This window comes from Rhincodon typus, unplaced genomic scaffold (assembly GCF_021869965.1).
Source record: "Rhincodon typus isolate 14 unplaced genomic scaffold, sRhiTyp1.1 hic_rhity00010954, whole genome shotgun sequence".
NCBI classification, from domain to species: Eukaryota; Metazoa; Chordata; class Chondrichthyes; order Orectolobiformes; family Rhincodontidae; genus Rhincodon; species Rhincodon typus.
This window is the reverse complement of record NW_025976592.1, coordinates 1-7,355: the sequence shown is the minus strand read 5'-3', so window position 1 is coordinate 7,355 and position 7,355 is coordinate 1. Positions and strand designations below refer to the sequence as shown.

General features: G+C 40.2%; 1 long non-coding RNA gene across 1 annotated transcript; it reads right to left on the bottom strand.

Annotated features, from left to right (window-relative positions):
- Nucleotides 1-72: 72 nt before the first annotated feature.
- On the bottom strand, nucleotides 73-2,978 carry LOC109931554. Its single transcript, XR_007261656.1, has 3 exons — nucleotides 2,884-2,978; nucleotides 2,346-2,411; nucleotides 73-475 (listed from the first exon to the last, which is right to left on the bottom strand). It is a non-coding gene; the product is annotated as an uncharacterized LOC109931554 (long non-coding RNA).
- Between the last annotated feature and the right edge of the window lie 4,377 nt (nucleotides 2,979-7,355).

Sequence of the window (7,355 nt, the reverse complement as noted above, 5' to 3'; positions counted from 1 at the left end):
GGATGAACACAGCAGGCCAAGCAGCATCATAGGAGCAGGAAGGCTGATGTTTCGGGCCTAGACCCTTCATCAGAACGAAACGTCAGCCTTCCTGCTCCTATGATGCTGCTTGGCCTGCTGTGTTCATCCAGCTCTACACCTTGTTATCTCAGATTTTCCAGCATCGGCAGTTCCTACTATATCTGTTGAACAAAAGGCTTTGCTTTTCCTTGATAAAGATCATTCAATCTTTAAAATGCACAGGTATTAAAATTAGTTCATCTGATTTGTAGTTAAGACGGAAGAAACGAAAGTGCCAGCCACAGCCTTAGTTTGATTATAAGGTTGGCTACAATCTTGAGCTATTGAACCATTTTATCATCTACTGGCAGGCATAATTCCACACAGACTGCTTGCAGTTTGTGTCAGGACGATTTTGCCTCTGTGATTCTCCGCATCGTATATTTTCAAAGGGTTTCCACATCAGTTTGTCTGCCTAAAAAGTTGATAAATAGTGAACAGAATGCAGATTTCAATTTGTTACTTACATCAGTCAAGCAGTGAGAAATGTTAACCTGAAATCTGTTTGCAAGGAGGTCACACAGCATAGTTTCTTTTTTGCCAGCGACAATACAATAGTTAGCAGCACAGAAATAAATTCAGCATTGTCTGCCAAAGCAAAGTGACCACTGAACTGCAAAAATCTTGATTTGCCTGGTCCAGCTACTTCAGAGTGAGGAATCGGTGGCCCACAAAAACTTGTTTTTTTTTAAAAAATGATCTTGATGCAGCCTTGTGATTTTAAATAGTTGTTCAGTCAATATTTAAGAACAGGGTGGGATCAGACTTAGAATACTTGATGCCTGGTTTGATGTTCAAATCAACAATGACTGACCTTCTGCCTTAATTCCACTTCTCTATCGGTTCCCCACATTCTCCAATTCCCTGACATTAAAATGTATTTCTCAGTTTTAAAAATAACCAATGATGGAGCAACCCAGAACTCCAGGCAGGCATAGACAATTTTAAATGATTTACTTTGTGTCAAGAAATTTCTCTTTATCCCAGACCTAAATAATCAACCTGCATCCCCAGGACCCTGCCACTACCAGGCCAAACAACCTTTCTGTTTCCGTACTGTTAACACTTCAGAATCTTGAATCTTTCAATTATTCAGTTATTCTTCCACAACCCAGAAAAAAATTGCTCAGCCTCTCATTATAGCACAATCCTAACAAAACAGGGACCAATTTAACAAGCATTTGTTGTACCACCAATGGAAGTGCATCCTTCTTTAAAGACAGACACCAAAATTGCACACAATACTTGAGCTGGAGTCTCACCAAAGACCAATATAACTTCAGTAAGACTTGCTTGTCTTGCACTCCAATGCCCTTGTAATAACGGTGAACATACCATTTGCTTTACAAGTTGATTGTTTTTCCTGCATGACAGCTTGTGTTCCTTGTGTCAATATGCCCAAGTTCCTCTGAACATTAACATTTAAAAGTTTCACACCTTGGGAAAAATATTTTGCCTTCTATTCTTGCAACCAAAGTAAATAATTGCACACCTCTCCACATTATACTCCATTTCTTACTTCGCTATCCACTCATTTAGCCTATGTGTCTATTCCATTGCTACCTCTTGGCATCTTCCTCACAGCTCACAACCCCAACTGTTCTGTGGAAGGGTCACCAGACCTGAAGCATTAACTCTGATTTTTCTTCACAGATGCAGCCAGACCTGTTGAGCTTTTCCAGCAACTTCTGTTTGTGCTCCCGATTTACAGCATCTCCAGTTCTTTCTGTTTTTATTTAGTATACAACCCCACCTAGCTTGGTACTGTCAGTAAATATACTGACATTGTCCTGCCTTACCACTGATGATTGCACAACCACATCAGGTACAGTCTGTCATCATGAAAATACCATGTTTATCCTTACTCACTGTTCCCTACCCATTAACCAATCCTCTATCCAGATTACAATATTTCACACAATTGCAAGAGTTCTTATCTTTGAGGGTGATGGCTTATTTAATGCCCTTGGGAGACTCAAGACCACTACCATCGAATCATTTTTCTCTGCTGATATTAAGTTCCTCACTCTTATTAGTCCCTTAGTTAATTTCTGTTTCTCATATACAATGGGTGCTTTCTAGTGTGAGGACAGACAAAATATATTTATATATTTATATATTTATTTAAACCATATGTACAGATGCTGCCAGACCTGCTGAATTTCTCCAGCACTCTCTGGTGTGTGTGGACAGACTTTGCAGATGTGCCAACTTATCAAGTTAATTAAGCTTTATACCTCACATTTGCATTCAGCCTATGAACTGAGCAACATTTATATACTTACTTGACAATCGCTTGTCCTCTGCTGTGACCTTTTAGTTTTTTGTAATGGTTAATCACTCGATCTTCACTGTAAGCACAAACATAATAATTTAGAGCAGACCAAAAGCAAACTTCCAGTCAACACAGTTTGCTCAGCCATGGAACCACCGCAGTTTGTCTAATTTGCTTATTTAATGACAACAATTCATCTGTTCTCTCCAATAAGTCAGTGTCTGGTCTGCACAGTCACGCAGAAAATTATGTCTAGTCCACTGTCATGAATTTAAGTGGGCTGGGTTGCGTCCTTGACTCTTAAACCATCCCAAAGGATATTTTCATTGCTGTTTAACCAAGCTCACACAAGTCATGCATTGCATTAATTGTGTATAAAGTATCATATGCACCACCCTATGCCACCCCGCTCTGCCACCCCCCCTCCCCCCAACCTCGCTGTTGCACACTGACCCTGGCCTGCCACTCACCCCCATCTCTGATAGCCCTGCCAGAAAGTTATCTATTCCTTATCAATAGTTTCTTTGTGCAATTTTACTTGTACTTACCAATATGCAAGTGATGGATGCTCCTGCAATGCCCGGGTAGGAAGAGCTGGGAGTTTCTTCAGTTCTTCTCTTGCAATTTCATCACTGAGTAATAAAGTGGAGTAACTATCATTGGAATATGAATGTTGTACAAATAACACAATTTGTTCTACTATTGATTTACAGTAATTATCTATCAACTAATAACATCACATTGAAGCTGAAAATTCCAGAAATTTCATGACACTTATTTTGCATCTTGGCAGATGTAAATTTGCCATGTCAAGTCAGATAAAATAACAACAGGTAACACTAAAAATTCACAGAAGATCAGAATATTATTAAGGCAGGCAGGGCAACATTTGCATCTGACACTTTGTCAGAAGTCTGTCACATTTCCAAGAACTTTGATATGAACGTAGGTCAGAAACCAAAGCCATAATTGATAGCTACTTTACAAAACTTAATACATTGGCCATATGCACTCACTTGCATTGCCTTGGCTCAAATATATCTGCGAAACACAGTCTTGGGACTCCACCCAAGATGTTCATGAAGTAACGCACCAGTACACTCTGCTAATCCAGCAAAGAGCTGTATTTCAAATTCCTAGCAATCATTGTTGCACTTTTAGGGCGGCACGGTGGCTCAGTGGTTAGCACTGTTGCCTCACAGCGCCAGGGACCTGGGTTCAATTCCACCCTTGGGCGACTGTCTGTGTGGAGTTTGCACATTCTCCCAGTGTCTGCGTGGGTTTCCTCTGGGTGCTCCGGTTTACTTCCACAATCCAAAGATATACAAGTTAGGTGGATTGGCCATGCTAAAATTGCTGAGAGTGTTCAGGGATGTGTAGATTAAGGGGATGGGTCTGGGTGGGATGTTCTGAGGGTCGGTGTGGACTTGTTGGGCCGAAGGGCCTGTTTCCACACTGCAGGGATTCGATGATTCTATGAGCTTTTCACTTTTAACATCAGAATTCCTTTACTGTGAAATCTGTCTCAGTTGCACAGCATATTAAGACTTGGCAGAAATGGAAACAGCACATGGCAATGCAAAAACTTATGTTTTTATCTTTTTCTTTTTAAATTAAGTGCTTCATGGCATTTGAACCTGCTCCTTCCTTCCAACACCCACAGCCTCCCCTGCAAGATGCCAGACTTCTCACACTGTCAGCACAGGCCAGAAGTATGGCAAAAACTTCTCCAACAAAGGCAAATATAACTCCACTGGCACCCATGCACTCAATTAGAAGGTCCCAGGCAAAATTGTTCCAAGACACACACTTGTTGTTTTCATTACAGTAGGTGCAATATAGGTCAATTTTTCTGCAATGTTGTACAACGTGTGGGAAGCTTCACCACACTCACACTTCTACTTCATATTTAACATGAAATGCAGACTTTCCCCACCCTGAACTTCCTTAGTTTTTTGATCTATTTGTGGGACAGCTCTCCCAGTTAGTCAGTTGTAGAATCATAGTCATAGAGCTGTACAGCACAGAAACAGACCCTTTGGTCCAACTTGTCCATGCGGACCAGATATCCCATATTAATCTAGTCCCATTTGTCAGCATTTGGCCCATATCTCTCTAAACCCTTCCTATTCATATACCCATCCAGGTGCCTTTTTAATGTTGTCACTGTAACCAGCATCCACCACCTCCTATGACAACTCATTCCATACATGCACTACTCTCTGCGTGGGACGGTTATCCCCTAGGTCCCTTTTATATTTTCCCCTCTCACCTTAAACCTACGCCCTTTAGTTTTATACTCCGCCACCCTGGGGAAAAGACCATGTCTATTCACCCTATCAATGCCCCTCAATTTTATAAACGTCTAAGGTCACCCCTCAGCTTCCGATGTTCCAGGGAAAATAGCCCCAGCCTATTCAGCCTCTCCCTATAGTTCGAACCGTCCAACCCTGGCAACATCCTTGTAAATCTTTTCTGAACTCTTTCACATTTCACAACATCCTTGCGATAGCAAGGAGACCAGAACGGCACGCAGTATTTCAAAAGTGGCCTAACCAAATGTCCTGTACAGCTGCAACATGGCCTCCCAACTCCTATACTCAATGCACTGACTAATAAAGATAAGCATACCAAATGCCTTCTTAACTCATCAATCTACCTAAGACTCTACTTCAATGAAGAGTAGTCCACTGGTTTTAATTGGATTACACTTTTCCGTAGCAGTATTAATATAATTGTATTTGCCACGCCTTCCAAACAGTAGTTTAAAGAAAACCACATTGCTGAGAGTCTGGGAGTCACACACATGACATGGCAGGTTGGCTCAGAAGATGTAATTCCTTAAAAAAGAAAATTTGTGAACCTGATGTGTTTTTCCAATAGTCTGGCAGGCTCATGGCTGGTTTATTACTGTTATAAACATGTAAAACAGGTAGAAAATTTAATTCTATTAACTGGATTTAAATGCTCCAGCTGTGGGACATAGGAGATAAAATTCCCAAATAATTTGTCCAGGCCTCTGGATTACTAGCCACATTAACATAACCACTCGGTTATTATACCATAAAAGTGATCTTGTAAAGAACATAATGAGATTTACATAGAGTTTTTCAGTTACATAAACTAAAGACTATATCATTCTTCATTATTTTTGGATTAAATCTTAGAAACAACTACTGGCAATAGACAAATACTTATGTTCTGAAAAGAAATCCTTTAATTATCCATTTAATCAAAGATTAAACTGTTTAACATAAGTGGTAAATGCCGACGCTAAATAAAAGACCAAAGATCTAAGACCTTACTACTAGTATTGCATAGCTTAAAAAGATTTAGAGAAATATGAACTTAAACAGAGGAAACAAGTCTTTTTTGCTAATGGGCAGTCACGATGCACTTATTTCACCATCATCAGCTATTTCTGGTACATTTTCCCATGAAACAGTATGCTTAAAATGATTTACCTACATGCCAAGGCCATAAAATATTACGTGATACCATATCTCTACTTTTAAAAGCTGCCACTATATTAATGAGTGATTCCTTCCAATGAAGCTGACAGCTGTTGTCATTTGGAGAGTAGAAATGGTGAATCAAAGTGGTCTCTGAATAGGGCTTGGACTGTACACAGGCTAAGTTGGTACAATAGGAGAAGGAATTACATTGCAGAATAACCTCTTTGGGGAAAAAAACCCCGTGATGTTAGTTCATGGGCACTCCTTTGCTCTTGGATCCTTGATATTACAGAAACTACAAAGTTTCTGCTCACTTAGCAAAGTAAGTACCCTCTATTTTTGACAATGAGCAGGTGGAATAATTTTAAAGTATACAGCTCCGTACTTTTTCTCTATGTCCCTGTGTTATACCCCAAGTCCTCATTATCTGTGAGGAATAGGAGCATGGATTTCCTGTGCATTACAAAAACAAAATGCAGGTCTCTCAAAACTACTGCAGAGGACTACACGACCAGACCAGATAAGACAATTAGGGGAAAGAAAAATGGTGCGGCCGATCTGAGTACATCGGTCAGCGGGTAGGTGAATCAGATGAGGAGTGAGTATAAATATAAATAATTACAACCAAGGCACCATACTTGACAATTAAAAATGAACAATAAAGTAAGCTAATAATAAGGACGATAAATCGAAAGCAGACTCAACAACTATGCAAACTTACTTAATTGTTTTAAAATTGCAATACTGACAATCAAATCTATAAACTTCTAACAGTACTAGAGAGGCTAGATGCAGGAAGGATGTGTCTAATAACAACAGGGGAATTCAGACTAGAGATCAGTGGTAAACTGTTTCAGACGGAGACAAGGACAAATTTCTTCACTCAGGAGTGAAGAGTATATGGAATTTGCTACCACAGAAAGTGGTCTAGATTCAAACACCTCAATACAATGTGGAGCTGGAAAAACACAGCAGACCAGGCAGCAGAGGAACGGAAAGTTGACTTTTTTTTCGGTTGGGACCCTTCATCAGTACCCTGCTCATCTGATGCTGCCTGACCTGTTGTGTTCCTCTACACTGTACCGACTGACTTCCAGCACCTGCATTTCATGCTATCTCCAAGGTTAAAACATTGTATCATTTCCAGAAGGAGTCAGATATTGCATTTGGAGCTGAAGGGATCAAATGGTATGGAGGAAAATAAAGGAGAAACAGGTTACTGAGTTGGACGATCAGCCATCATAAATGAATAGCAAGGCGGGCTAGAAGGAATGAATGGCTTACTCCAGCTCCTGTTTTCGATGATTCCATCTTCTTAAAATGGTCCATGCTTTGCATGGGATGGATGACTTGGTAATAGAGTTGCTTCACACCTTAGTTTGATATCTAGTAGTTACCTCCACATTAAGTTTTCAACTCTCTGATGATTAGCAGCTCTTCAAACATTCCAACAGCTTCCAGAACACCACAATCATTAAAAGATTTGAGATAACAAGGTGTAGAGCTGGATGAACACAGCAGGCCAAGCAGCATCATAGGAGCAGGAATGCTGACGTTTCGGGCCT